Here is a 14722-nt window from a genome sequence, read left to right on the forward strand (position 1 = left end):
TCCTCATGCAAAATTCCCAGCGCCTCCAATCCTCGCCTCTCATTTTTCAGGCTCAGTGTCCCGTGACGTGGGAGCGCTCTGAAATTTCCGTTCGTGGAGCAAAACTGCTCCTCTGCCCTTGAATTAAAATCCCTCACAGAAAACCAAGGTGGGAAGAGACACAAGTGTAGGTGACGATCTGTCGTGCAAAGTGTGTTTTAGGTACAGCGAGCTACTGAGCAAGGCTTCGCTGGAAAATCAATGGGAATTTTGCCAGGGAGAATACTAACTGGGCTAATGTATGCTCTTTCTTTTTGTGTCTAGGGAGAGCTCTAGCTGGTAAATTACACCAGTTCATGAAGCAGTGTCTTATTCGGATCTAATAAGGTTGATGGTGTTTCAGTTTTGTTCCAATATGACCAGATCAGATCCTCACTCGAATTTTCCCCCAATAACTCACGGATAATTTTCTCTTCTGTTCCCGCTCCGAGTTTCAGACATTGTATAATACTACTAGATTCACAGGGTCACACAGGTGTATGCAAGTTAGCACGCTCTTTAAAGGTAATATTTTTAAAAGGCTTTGAATCCATCACTTGAAAAACAATTTTTAACGAGGAAAAAAATCTCTCACTTCGTGGCTAATAGAGTGGTAAAGCTAGTTCACAATGACTGTTGCTCTGTGCATTAGGCTCTTCTTTTCCGATACAGGAAAAGTAAAGAAAAAAATATATCCAGCAAATTGTTACTTTAGTCGATGCTTGTATGAGCAAAGGTCTCCAAATAAATATTCGATAGGGCCCCCAGTCAGCTCATATGCATCCTGGTTCCTGATTGGAAGATCAGAGCCTTCTCCAAAACTGATTCCACCGGACTGAATTTTGTGTTCATCACAACGTGAAGTTCGTGTTAGGACGGGGTGAAATTTCTCGCAGCGGGCTCTCCGCGTGCGAACCGAATTCACCCACACCGGCCAGCAAAGTAAAAGACATTCAACGGGGCCGGAGCAAAAGTCGATTTAGACCTTCCCCCCCCCACACACACCTCCCGCGGCTTTTCAGGTTCTGTAGGGTCGCTGTGCGGGGTAGTGTGGTAGTTGGTATTTTCTTTTTCGGGGGGGGGGAAGCCCTCCCACTTTTAATGTAGCATTTGTCTGGCTGGGGATGGTAGAGTGCAGCAGCTAAATAACCTCATAAGCTTTTACAGAGGGAAAGAAATAAACAATTGTTCTTTAAACTTTAATACGCTAAGGGAAGGCTCAGTTCTTGCACATACAATCTGGTCCCATCTGAGACGCCTCGGCTCATGTCAGCCCCCGCTTTAGACTAAATTATAGACCCTGCTCTTTTTAAACGAAAGTTTGTTTCACATCCTCAACCATATCAAAGAGATTCCTCGCATAGCCTCTTCTTTCTTCACAGAGGGAATGAGAAGTTACATTTCCTACGTGGTAATATTTTCCTCCCACATCTTATAGTGTCTGTCTTGCTACAACTTTCCTTTCTGATTTGCCTCCCCTCCCACATCTGTTGTGTGGTTTCGCTCTGGTATCCCTCCTGCCCTTTTGGTGCCTGCTAAATAAATAAAAACACAACACAATACAAATGCAAGCCAGCTTGTGGATAAAGAGCCAGGAAAGACAAGGGGGAATCTCTCTTGCGGATCTTCATGGTAGCAAGAACTGGGCGCAGGATGGAGAGCCGCAGACCTGAGAGCTGATGTTTTCTTAAGGTCTATTTGACACTGGGGGCATATTCTTAAGCTAGTGGCAATTGTCCATTACCCTGGGTGGAGATCTGCTGAAATCTGCGGCTTGAGGGTCTTGGAAACCCGTCCCTTGAATTCCTGCCCGCAAACAGGTTCTAGATCAGCTGGGGAACGATTTCTGCTCGGTAAAGTTTCTGAGCCAAGATTTAATTCGTCATTTCTGTCGCCAGCTACTTAAGTGTATTGTATTTGGGCCTAAAATTGATCCTATTGTTCTACAGATTGATGGCTGCGAGGAGCCTTCTCCGGGCGTTTTCTGGCGGATTTAGATTCGGAGGATTTAGATTAATGCGGTACCCGGAGTTGAAATCCAGGTTTCCTCTGTGACCTATAAAGTAAATCTCAGCCTTATGACCCTCTCCTCTGTCCCGTCATGTGGGATGCAAGTGCATTTATCCAGCCGGATGGAAATCCTCAAGCCAGCAGGCCGACAGAGAAGTCTGACACGGGGGAAATTATTTTTTATCTCGCTGTATTGTTCCCTTCTAAAAACACATCTTACATCTCCCCCAGGTACAGGTTGGTTGTGGTAGCCACTTCACGAAACCTTGGCTCAGAAAAACAACATCAGAGTCTGAGTAAGCGTCCTTGTGGCTTTGTGTTAGCTCAATAGCAAGGCACAGCGGCAGGTTTGGCTGGCTCACGCTTTGTTGAACTTAGCTCAGAGTACAGTACAGCTTCTCTGCATGCACAAAGCCAAGGAGGAGGGAGGAGTAGATGCGATTTTGTCGTGTAAACGCTAGCGCACTGGAAAAAGACTTCAGCCAGGCCCAGCGGTAAAGAACCCCCTTTAAAAAAACGAGCATGGAAGAAGTTTAGAGGAGGAAAGTTTTTCAGACACATCGGGGCACAGAGAAATGAAAATACATCGTTCGATTCAGCCAGGGTTCTGAGTCGCTTCGCGCGGGTCATTTAGGGCTGGTATCTCCAGGAAGACGAAGAATCATGTTATTGTCTTTGTTAGAGTCACACCCGCCTGGAGTTTCTTTCAAAAAGCCCCAAATGTGTCTCTCACAAACTTCCCCCTCCTCGCTCGGCTCTGGTTCTTGGGGGAGGGAGGGGGGGGGGGGAAGAAAGCGACTGCAAAAGCGCTTGACTCCGGATCACACCTTGCAGGCGTTGTGATGACAGGCGAGACAAGAAACTGTTCTACCCGCGGAGGAAATCGGCTAATCCAAGGCACAGCGAAGGAACAGCGTTTGGCTTGCGGCTCGGACCCAAGCGCGCCCCTGGGGAGATGATTAGAAGAGGTGAAAGAAAATGCTGGCTTTGTCATTTAGTGTGTGTGGGCCCCTCCCCCCTCCCCCCTTCGCTGCCCAGGGAAGGGAAGTTCTGCGGGATCCGCTTTACTTTGCGAGTCTACAAGTCTCAATCCGTTGCCATGGGGGGACGGAGAAGGCCTTTCGGATCACTTCATATCCTAGAGGGAAGGGCTGCTGTCCTGGCTAGTTCAGTGGGCCCGATCCTGCTGCCTGTATGGCGCTGAGAACTGCAGCATTAGGCCCTAGGTGTGTGTGTGGGGGGGTGGGTGGGGGGGCGGGAAGCCTTGGCTAACCACTGAGTAGGGGTCCAGCCAGCCAGTTGACTACAAGCCCTCTCGTCACTCAAGCCAAACAAGAGGGCGGGACTCGACTGGCTTGTCCCCTCCCCCCCCCCGACTTTTACCTAGGTGGGTGCAAATATGTTTGGGTGGAACCCATTTCTGCTGGGGGAAGGGCTGCTCTCCTGCTGCTCTGTGTGTGTGGCTCCAAAGCGTGTCTCCTTCGCCACCAGCAAACGGTCCGGTCCAATATCACCTCTCACCGCCCTCCCCCCCTTCAGGTCCCACCCCCATGGAATCCGAGGGACTGCAACGTTCTTTCCGCTGGGCCCGTTCTTTCCGCTGGGCCGCGTGGCCAGGAGCCGGTCTGAATGGAAGCGCCGTTCCACGCAGCTAGTGTGCCAGTGTCGCGTCGCTTTCCCCGCGCTGCATGCGGTGAAAGGGGCACACCCGCGGGGCACAAGATCCAAGCTAACCTCTCGGTCCGACCTACCCCACAGGCCCTTCCCAAGCAGGATTTTCCAGTTCCTGCAGGCATCCCTTTCTTTTGGGGGCTCAGAGGCCAGGCACGAGTCAGAGGGCGTGGGGAGCTGTGTTCAGTGGGGCTGGACCCGGCAGCTCCATTCCCTGGTGTGAAGTGTTTCCTACCATGTAAACGGTTCTCAGTGTGGCTCAGTGGCTCTCTCCCCATACGCATTGTTCCCCTCCCTCTCCCAGCGAAGGGCAGGTCGACACACGAGTCACCTAGACGCAACAAAGCCTCTGGTTTCCTTCTTTGTTCCCCCAAGCCCTTATGCCGGAGCTCTGCTCCGGTTTCGGTTTTGATTTATATTCCAGGAGGCCTACAAGACCCGATCCGGGGGCAGGCCCCCATTGTATCTAGGACGCACCACGAGCCCCGCTGCTCCCCGAAAGCTTTTGAATGGGAGGCTTAGAGGGTGCGAGCTGCAAGGATCCACTGTCAGGAGTTCAGCGGGTTAAGGCGCCCAGAAAACGGTAATTCAAACACGTCTCAAGGAGGGGGCCTGAACCTCCCCCCCCCCCGCTGGCATTTCCTGAGGGACAAAGCCAGTTCCAGGAAGGGTCCCCCCAAAAGCCCTCTCCCCCCGCTTGCAGCCACGTCTCCTGATTAGACTGTCCCGGGCGCGAACCAGCGCAGAACCCTCTCTCCCGGGACAGGGGATCCCGCTCCCTCCGCGCTGCGCCTGGCTGGGTGCTCTTAAAGCGCCAAACTCCGGCTCTGTTCTCGCCCTTGCGTGGCCAAGCCCCATCCATCCCCGACTCCTGAGCAGCAGAACCAGCCTTTGAGAGCTGCGGCCCGGCGGGTCCGTCAGCCCCCGCTCCTTTAGACAGCTGGGCGAGCAAGCAGACAAACAGCCCGCCCCCAGCCACAAGAAAAGGAAACCCACACAACTGGAATCCCCCCTTGAACGGGTCTTGAGCGTTGCGCCGGGAGCCTGGCGCAGCCCGCATCCTTGCACTAGAGCGTCAACGTGACGCGTGCACTAGTGAGCACCCGCGTGGGAGGCGGCGGTGGAACCGTGTGTTCGTGAAAAGCGGCAGCAACATCAAAATCGGTTAGTGAAAACGGAGTATGTGCCATAAGCTAAAAGGCTAAGAGCAAGTTTGAGACGGGAATGTATCAAACACAACCTCCCCCGCCACATCTCCCCTCACTTCGCCCTACGGGCTGCGGGTGGAGGGAACTTGCACATCTTGGCGTCAAATGACTCCCAAGAGCGCATTTTAATCCCACGTGGTAACGGGATTGTGACCATTTTATGGCCAGAGTCCCCTCCTCCCCCTTCCGTTGACAGGAATTTTTCTATCCAGTTTATTTCTGAGCAGGATTGGGCCCAGCCACATGGGTTTTGCAGGAATCCTTGTTTAAAAAAATTACAGCCCCCCCCATCACCTGAAAACCCACCAGTGTCGATATGGAGCCGATTAGTCTGCGAAAGGCTTTGGCTGTGAAAAGCCAGCAAGGGCAAGGCAGAATATGCATGTAACTGCTATATAAATACATGCCACAATCCCTCCCTATGCCGATGCCCATGATGTCGTTTAAAGCAAACTCGCCCAGCAGTCTCCTTCTGTTCTCCTCCCCTGCACACAGGGCTTGCAAGGGGAAAACATTTGCATTGGAAAAGAGCCCGGGCCCGATCCTGAAAGGCTCTTACTAGCACAACTTTATCCAAAGTCGCCAAGGGAGTAAGACCTGCTCCCGCGGGCCAGAGCACGCCCCTTTTGGCCTTGGGCGAGTCCCTTTGGCATATGAAAACGTGAGCGGTTGCATGTTGGGACGCACTGATTTATTTTAAAAATACCCCACCCCAAAACAAACAGGAAAAGAGTTGGAATGTGCGTGTCTACACTGTGCGGCTGGGTCACACACACAGTTAGGGGCCGGATCCTGCACCACCGAAGACCAAATTAACAAGGCGTGGGAGTGTGGGGAGGCGGAGGACAGGGGGAGGTTGCCAGCAGAACTCTCACCTTTTCTGGGGGAATTAAAAAAGAAAAAAAAAAGCCACCGACAGGCAGAGCAATAAGATGATCCCTGGTTTTCAATGGCACCAAACGGGCGAGGTTACATTACAGAATTAACTGCGCCGAAGTCGCTCTCTCTTGTGAATTCGATGCGCGCTGTCGCACAGAAAGGGTGCAGACGCAAACATCGAACCCGTTGGAGGAACAGACTGTCCTTCCCTCCCACTAATCTGAGCTGGTCTGTCGAAGCCCCCCTCCCCCCCCCCCCCATAAGTCCTGTGACTAAATTCATTTCTGCAGTAGCGTCCAGGCGGTCTCCTGGGGTGTTTCCAGTTAGGAGGGAGAGTCTGAAAACAAGCCGAGAAGCCCATATATTTCTACAGAAATGCCTACATAGAGCCGTATGTGTTTTATCTATTTGTGAGGCTCACCGGCAACCTATGCTTTAAATATAGTTAAGCTTCAAATAATGAAAATCGACAACTTATTCTAGCGAGGTCTAGTCTGTATTGATGTTACAGCTGCTTCGCCTGGAATTTCAAGTATCATCTGAAAACTGTGTCCTTTGGTCATTTAATAAAGTTTTGCCTTGGTGTGGCCACTATGTAGCTGGAAGGGCACCGAACAGCGGGTAGAATATTCCCAGGGGAAATTTTCCTGTGACATTGAATATTTCTTTTAGTCTCGCGTTATCCAATCGTTAAGCAACGCTTTCTGGAAACTACCCTGGAAAGGAACTATTTGAAATGAACTCAGACACCGCCCCCCAAAAGTTCTTTTGTTAGTAAAGTGGCAACGCGCAGATTTTCATTTAAAAGGTAAAAATCTTAAATTGAGGTTCTGTCTTTCTACCCCTGAAAAACTTTCTGGTGATACCGCCGGGCGAAGTCCCGTAATATTTTTTAAATCCACAGCTGTAGTCATACAGCTACCCAACGTAATGAGGATAGATCTGCGAAACCAATGCAAGAGCTAGAAACGTTGTCCTACTTATTCCACTCTGGAATCGGTTTTGCAAGCCACCTGCCTCTTCTTTTCCTTGTTCCCAGCGCCGAGTTTTGATGGTTTCACCCCTACCTCATAAAAAGAGCCAACTGTGCGTGACAAGAACAAAACCTGTTTCTCCCTCCCTCCCTTTTGCGTTCTTTTTCTGAAACGAGTTGGCTCCTCATTCCTAAACACCCCTGTCCCGTGTATTACCCACGAGCCAATGGGAATAGGTATCGAGCAAGGCTTGGAAGTACAATGTCATCAGCCTTCCCCACCCCTAACTGTTTTGGGTGTGGTCTTTCGAAGATGACATTAGAAAGGGGTGTGCTATTCATATTAGTACTATGATCAACGTGATCAATACTACACTATAAGACCTGTCCCTAACAATATCGAATAATGCTATTGCTTATTATATTTATTATGAGTTGTTATTGATTAGCTATTAGTGTTTAACTTTCTCCCCTGCCTGAGTCTATGGGTGAGCTAAAAAGGACGTGGCTTGGGAAGAGGGGGGCTTTTGCTGGCCATAGATTAGTTCAACTTCAGGCGAGGGTGTTCAACAAGCAGCGTGGATCCCAGCTGCTTCGGCACTAATTTGCCCTAGAATTTCTAGGATTGCTAGAATTTCCCTTCCAGTTCTAGGATTCTAGGATTTCGCTCTCTCTCCCCATTGTTTACCCCCCCCCCCCATCACACATGTGCTCTACTGTGCCCTGGTCTCCTCCTGCCTGGTGGGAGAGTTGCGGGTGGGGGGAAGGGCTCTATTTTGATGTCATTATAGTTGCCGTGGCAACCCATTGGCTCATGGCTCTGGGTGAACCTGGTGACAATGGCTGGATTTAAGAGAAATCGGTAAATGCGCAGCAGAGGGACACCGCTATATTAGCGCGAACAAGAGCGAGGATTTAACATGTGACCCTTCCAATTAGAGGGAAGGAACCTCCAGCCAGCTGCCTCCGCAGCCCGGGCCCCACGTTGGGAGCCAGAGGAGGAAGGGGGGGGGGGGGGAAGGGGAGGACTTGCAATCCAGCCAGGCTTTGCATGGGTGGTGCAAAGCCGCGGCGCAACCATCCCGCACAGGAGCGGCGTGAACACAATAAACAGCAACGCAGCGCGGAAAAGCACCAGCCCTCGCTCGCAGGCTGTTCCAGAGCGGCGGAAAAGCGCCTGGCTTTGCCTTTCCAACCCCCCTTCACCCTGCTGGCAGGGCAAGACACAGGGACACAGCAGGCGCAATCCAACAGCGCCATGGATGCTGACTTTTGCACGTCCCTGGTCCCCGAGCAATGTAAACCGACCCACACCGCTTCGCATTCTGTGCTAGTCTCATCCCGGATTCCTCTTCGCTTAGAATAACGTGGGGCGTAGCGGCTCTCGCGGTGTGTCAGTCCTGCCCCCTCCCTGAAATACAAACGGGAACTCGCTCAAGACGTGCTGTTATGGCTCCTCTTTTTTTTATAGGCTCTCCAACTTTTGACATGGGCCGTGCTCCGTTTCCACAGAAAATCAGCCGAGGATTCAAGTTCCCTGAACCGCTTGTGTGTCTGTAAAGTGAAATGCCGGGGTGGGAGACCCGGACGCAGGTCTAAACGGAAGAAAACGTGGCAATCGGTCAGGCAGGTTTTTCTGGACGGTGAGCGGGTGAGGTTCGCTCGGATCCATTTCTTCTAACAGGAGAAGCAGCTACAGCTGCGAGGTCTGAAAAGTTGCTTTCCCTGTATCGCCCCCCCCCCCGCTCTTAAACTCACTGAAAGCACTGAAGTGAAGGGCCTGGTGTGTGTTGGGGGGGACACACGAATCCAGAGGGGCTTCCTCTGTCCCCTTCCCTCCAAAAAGAAAAAAAAAAGTTCGAGGTCTTAAAATAGGGTTCAGAGAATTACAAGTAATCAGATCTGCCGGGGGTCAAGAGTGCAAACTTTTTAAGACTAATGTTTATTTAGAAAAGTGAGTGGTGTTTGTGTTGCTTTTCTTGTGCCCCAGTGCCAAAGTCCTAATGGCTTTAACAGACTTCCCATAACAAACTCCTGCTCCCGGCATAGGGACCACCGGAGGGAAAAAAATCGCCACCTTACCCAGAAACGATCCGTTTTTAAGGGGAGGGATGCGGGGGGCGGGAGTTATATGGAGTGATCACCCCCCTCAAATCAGTCCCAGCTTTGCCTGGTTTTGCGTCGGATTAGGAGCAAGTCTCATGTAACCCGACCCCATAAATAATAATCAAGAATTGACTCCGTCTTGTGCAGGCGAAATAACTAGGGGAGGACCCGGGTGTTGGAGCGTAAAGAGATTTACGGAGCCTTCCATGTCCAGATGACATCTCGAAGCAAAGCATCCCAGGAAAACCTTCCATCCCGGGCATCCGCCTGTGACCCCAAACACCGATTTACATTACCCCTGAACACACGTGCAGGGCAACCCAGCTGGCTTTCTCCACGTTCGCTTTTATGTCTTTAATTTTTGCCTACGATGATAGTTTCCCTGCATGAGACCGCGATGTGTTTTCCTAACTGGAAACCTCATCAGAACTGGGCAGGAAAAGCGAACGGTTTTTTTTTTGGGGGGTCAGTATCTTCCAAGGAAGATCCAACTGGCAAATCAATTTCCAGCCCTTGTTTCTGAAGGGATTCACCTCCCACCCTCTTGCTTTATTGGGCTACGGAGCCGGGAATGAGCCGTAACCTACATGGTAGGGCTGACTCTGTGGTCCCTGGATTGATTCCCCGTGGGGAGAGGCGGTGGGTCTCTGCGCTCGCTCGGGTAAGGCGTGGAACCGGCTGGCGCGGACGCCTCGATCGATGTATTGTTGAGTACACGCGTCCCTCGGAAGTTTTGCAGACTCGCAGAAGGTGGGTGAGCTCGAGGAGTCCTTGAAAGCTCAGTCACCCCTGTGTGGCCCCAGGGCTTTGAAGAGCGCCCCATCGATTTGCCTTCCTGCCTGTTGCATTTCCCCCTTTCGTTAGAGCTAGCCTGCCAGCAATGCGGCAAGGCACAGAGTTAACACGAGGACATAAAAATGGCCAGACTGGGTCAGACCAAAGGCCTTTCTACCCCAGTGTCCTGTCTGCCCACGGTGGCCAATGCCAGGTGCCCCAAAGGGAGTGAACAGGGAAACGTCATATGATCCCTCTCCTGTCACCCATTTCCAGCCTCTGACAAACAGAGGCTAGGGACAGCATTTCTACCCTTCCTGGCTAACAGCCATGAGTAGACCTAACCTCCATGAATCTATCTAGTTCTTTTTTAAGCCCCCCCCTTAAAATCCTGGTTTTCACAACATCCTCTGGCAAGGAGTTCCACAGGTTGACTGTGCATTGGGAGAAGAAAAACTTCCTTTTGTTTGTTTTAAACCTGCTGCCTATTCATTTCATGTGGCGATTTCTAATTTTTATGTGATGGGAGTCTACCTATCATGATTTTATAGATCTCTGTCATACCGCCACCACCCATTTAGTCTCCTTTTTTCTAAGCTGTCAAGTCCCAGTTTTTTAAAATCTCTTCATACGGCGGGGGTTCCAAACCCCTCATCATTTTTATGTGGTTGGTTGAACATGGGCTAACCGATGCCAGACCTGCAGGCCGGGCCAGACCTGCGTTATCTTCTCTTTTGTGATAGGAGGGTTCATTTTTCCTCCACGGGACTTCCCCATGCGACAGAAACATCCACCCTCTTAAGGGATTGGGGGGCATCTTGTCAGCGGCGCCACGGCGGGGATACGGTCCCCATAAGCAACTGTTTGCTGCAGGAAAAACACCCCCTTAAGACACGGCGCAGAATCGGGTTATTTACCTGGCCCGTTTGTAACCCCTCTCCCGAACTAATGGGGGAACAGACCATAATCTCTACAGACCCGCAGGACCCGCGTCCTGCTCTCGGCGAACGCTAAAGCAAAAGCTCCTTCCATAATTCGGAGCAGGAGCCGGCTCCCGAACCCGATTTGAAAGGCCGGGAGGCCCAAGAATTTGGATCCCTAGTGGAACTAGAAGTCCCTGGAGTGGCACCTGAGATGACTTTCGCTCGACGTTGCTTCTCTCTCCCGCGTGGTCCTGTTCCTGGCCGGGCAGGTGCCCGCTCACATCTGTCGCCTGCCGCTGTTGAAAGCGATGCGAGTTTGCAATTGGCTCCCGTAGGTGCGCGATCAAAGCCCCGGGGAGAGAGGTTCGCCATCGCGGGAGCGAATCCGAATTCTCCCGGAGGGGCCCGATCCCGCCAACTCTTCCCGGAGGAGTCAGGAGAAATCCGGTCTGGCCAGTAAAGGCTTTCAGGAGGGGGCCCGTACCAGCCAAGCAAGCCAAACCACCTAGTCTCCTCACGGCCTAGTGGACTAGCAACTAAGGCGGGAACCTTTTTTGAGTTGGGAGCCACTGAGCCACAGAAAAGTCAATCAGGGGCGCGCAGCACGGGCTCCCCAAACCTGGGGGGGAGAGGGCTGAGCGTGGGGGGCCGGATCCGGCCCCCGGGCCTGAAGTTCCCCACCCTTAAAACGTGTGTTGATTTGGAACGTGTGTTCATGGGACATCTTCAGCCAACTGAACGGATCGCGTGGCAGGTACTGAAGGAATAAGTGTGTGTGTGTGTGTAAACCAACAGCAATAACAGCAACCCTACCCAAATACTCCAGTACCACCCTGGCGCACTGGCTCTGGGGAGGTGGTGGTAGGAGGTTGGGGATGGAGTCAGCCGGTCCACCAGAGTCACCCTTTGTGCGCCTGTTTCTCTATCAGCCTGTCTCAAATGCAGAATTAATTCGCTCCCCGGGTTTTGCTGGAGCCCAAGGAGGAGTGCCAGCACCTCTCTGAGAGATGCATATTATAATACCGAAGGGGTGCGTTGAACGGGGCTGGGGCTGGGGGTGAGGGGGAAGGAAAGGGGAGGGAAGGAAAGACGTGGCCTCTGAAGCAGCAGCAGCAGCAGCAGGCTGGGACCTACAGTAACAATGCGCTTTGTGACGTCCTGCCCAGAGAAGTTCTGGTCTCGCTTCCGGCAGGTTTGAAGAGGGCGCTGGGAGAAATCCCAGGCTCCTGCAATAGGACGTCCCTTGTGCAAAGGCCACGAAACTGACTTGCGGGTCGCCTTCGCCCGGCAGGCTGCAAGGGACCGATTTCAAGGAAGGCGTGAGGAGTCTGACTGAAGAAATAGTTCCCCAGGGTTGTGCAGGGGGAAATGTTCAAACGCCAGCTTTAGAAATTCATATGTGTGTGTAGGGGAGGGTGCTTTGGGGCTGATCTATGATATTGATCCTCCACACGTTTAACATATCAGCTATACTCCTCTTATCTATTCAGAGAGTATATTTCCCCCAATATTATAATATAACCCAGCCTAAATGTCCAACTGTATAAATCCTATTTATTATTTTAACTAATATTTTAGTTTTATCGGTTCCAAATTGAACAATTGGACTTTTATTCCTACAGTATACAATGCAGATCATCGTGTTGATGTGCACTTTGCTTGATCTTACTTCTGTATATTCAGCCACATAGTCCCCAAACCAAATGCAATTTAGGAAAACAAGACAGCAGAAGGCTAATTGCTTAGAACTGCACTGTGAGACCTTTGGCAAACTATTTAACAGTTCAGTTTTTTTCCCAAAGGAAAAATTAAGCGTCCCCAACGCAACCCCACCCAAATCCAAACATGTTGGTTATGAACATGTGTGGCTTTAGAAATGACTAAAAGACACTCTCAGAACAGGGAAATACGATGTTAATATATTCGCTCTCCCAAGGTAAGTGAGAGCAATGCATCATTAAGGTGGATTTAAATGAGCAATAAACATCATTGTTAGGGGGGAGACGCGATATATTTGGAAATGCAGAGTCCTGGCGTATTTAGAACAGCCTCCCCTTTCAGTTTTAAATCTTTGAGGACCAAAATGCTGCTAAATGTTGAGAGGCCTTTAAACTAGTCCATTTAGATACACGCACTAATCCCCCCCCCCCCCCCACATTTTGTCCTGGAGGTATAGCCCAGCCAACGTGCTTGTTATTTCGGCTGGATTTGTCCCTCACTTTACAAGCCTTTTCTGCAACCAGTCGTTAGCCCCCAGGAAATATGAGGTAGCCCAGTTCACCTATACCTCGCCCCATCAGTTCATCTGTGAAGCTGCATCCTTTGTCTTTTTCTTTGGGGGGGGGGGGGGCTGTACTTTTAAAGCTGCGTGCACCATGCCCCAAGAAACATATGTGCACATAACCCCGAAGAGTTTATATTTACTCCCTCTATAAACACATGCCATTTTACTAGACTCCTACACAGCAGGGGCAAGGTGGTGTCATGGCAAATCCTGCTGTTTCCTTCTAATTATTAGAACTACTCCAGCCTCCCCTTTCACCCGGTATATTATCTTCTGCCTGCTTGTAACCCTTTTATGATTGTTGGACACGTTACCTCCTTATGTACACATCCAAGCCCTTCCTTGCGCCACTGACCTGCACCCCACACTCGTGTCCTCTTAACGATTTACACATGCAGGCTATCTGATCCCCCCCACCCGCCCCCTGAAGTGAAAATAAAGGGAGAAAATGCCCAGGGTCAAATGAATCCCTGCTCCTCCCTCTCCCCCATGCTTTATTATATAAAGTCTTCTGTCCTTAACGGGGTAGGATGACTCTCCTGTAATGCGTTGCATCTGCTGGGATTCAAACAGGGCTGGGATAAATCTTAGAGCACCTCTGCTGGATCTGAAAATAAATAGATGCCTGCTGAATTAAATGCACAGTTCTCTCGGGTTCCCCTTGTGTTTTTGGAGACCGACTGCCTCTGTGGGCCACCTCCCTCCAGAGACCTGCACCCCCTTCGCCCTCCAAAGTATCGCCGAGGTAGATGCACTGGAAACAGGATCTGAGAAACTGGAATTACAGAGAGACTGGCATTTATAAGTTTACAATCTATTCTGTGACTCGAATTCTAGGGGGGTAAAGTTTCAGGACTTTCAGGGTGCTTCCACACTGCACTCAGAGCCGGAAAGAAGTGACACCATTTGAGCGATGCAAATTGTGTGGCTTATTTTGAGACCATTTTGAAATAGCTTTTTTCGAAATTTGGTGCTGTCTATACAGCACTTATTTTGAAATAAATCGCTATTCCAAAACATCCCTTACTCCTTTGTGCTGTGTCTACACTGGGCCACTTATTCCAGAAAATCAGCCACTTTTCCGGAATAAGCTGCGAGCTGTCTACACTGGCCCTTGAATTTCCGGAAAAGCAACGATGCTCTACTGTACAAAACCAGCCGCTATTCCGGAAAAACTATTCTGCTCCCGCTCGGGCATAAGTCCTTATTCCGGAACACTGTTCCGGAAAAGGGCCAGTGTAGACAGCCCAGTAGTCTTTTCTGGATAAAGGGCTTTTCCGGAAAAGCAGCCTGCCAATGTAGACGCTCCTTTTCTGGAAAAACTGAAAACGGAATAGTATTCCGTTTTAAGCAGTTCAGGAAATTCATGCCAGTGTAGACACAGCCCTTTGGACTAAAGTTTAAAGGGATATCAGAATAGCGAACCTGTTATATTTGGAATAATGGGTGTGATCAAAAGACTGGAATAGCTATTAAACAGCGCTGCAGTATAGACCTAGCCCCAATGGAAAGGCTGTCCACTGAACTAAACAAAAATACCATTGCTTTGCAAAGTATCACAAACCAAAGCTGCCCACCTGCCCTTCAGGAAGTTAATTTCCTGGTAATGTTTGCCCTGATATTTATATGTGAATAGCCAGTCTTCAAACCCAGCCCTCAAAGGAAGGTCACTATGAAGCATTCTGCACTAAGGGATGATGGATTTGATGTGCTTAGTAATACAGCTTCTCTATGAAAAAAAAAATCCCCGTAATTAGGGCTTGCAATTAGGCCAGTGCAACTCATCAGTCAACAAATCTTGAATGCAGCATCTGAAGTGTGTACTTCTGTTAGGAGCCTTTAAAACATCCAGAATTATAGAGGTGAGATGCCGGGT

General features: G+C 50.4%; 1 long non-coding RNA gene across 2 annotated transcripts; it reads left to right on the forward strand.

Annotated features, from left to right (window-relative positions):
* The first annotated feature begins 1086 nt into the window (after window positions 1–1086).
* Window positions 1087–11642, forward strand: LOC112546333 (uncharacterized). 2 transcript variants are annotated; one of them, XR_012905843.1, is made up of 3 exons: window positions 1087–2996; window positions 3568–8465; window positions 9013–11642. It is a non-coding gene; the product is annotated as an uncharacterized LOC112546333 (long non-coding RNA). The 2 variants fall into 2 exon arrangements; XR_012905842.1 differs by having other exon boundaries at window positions 1088–2996; window positions 3568–8410.
* The last annotated feature ends 3080 nt before the right edge of the window (window positions 11643–14722 follow it).

Source organism: Pelodiscus sinensis, chromosome 9 (assembly GCF_049634645.1).
Source record: "Pelodiscus sinensis isolate JC-2024 chromosome 9, ASM4963464v1, whole genome shotgun sequence".
NCBI lineage: Eukaryota > Metazoa > Chordata > Testudines > Trionychidae > Pelodiscus > Pelodiscus sinensis.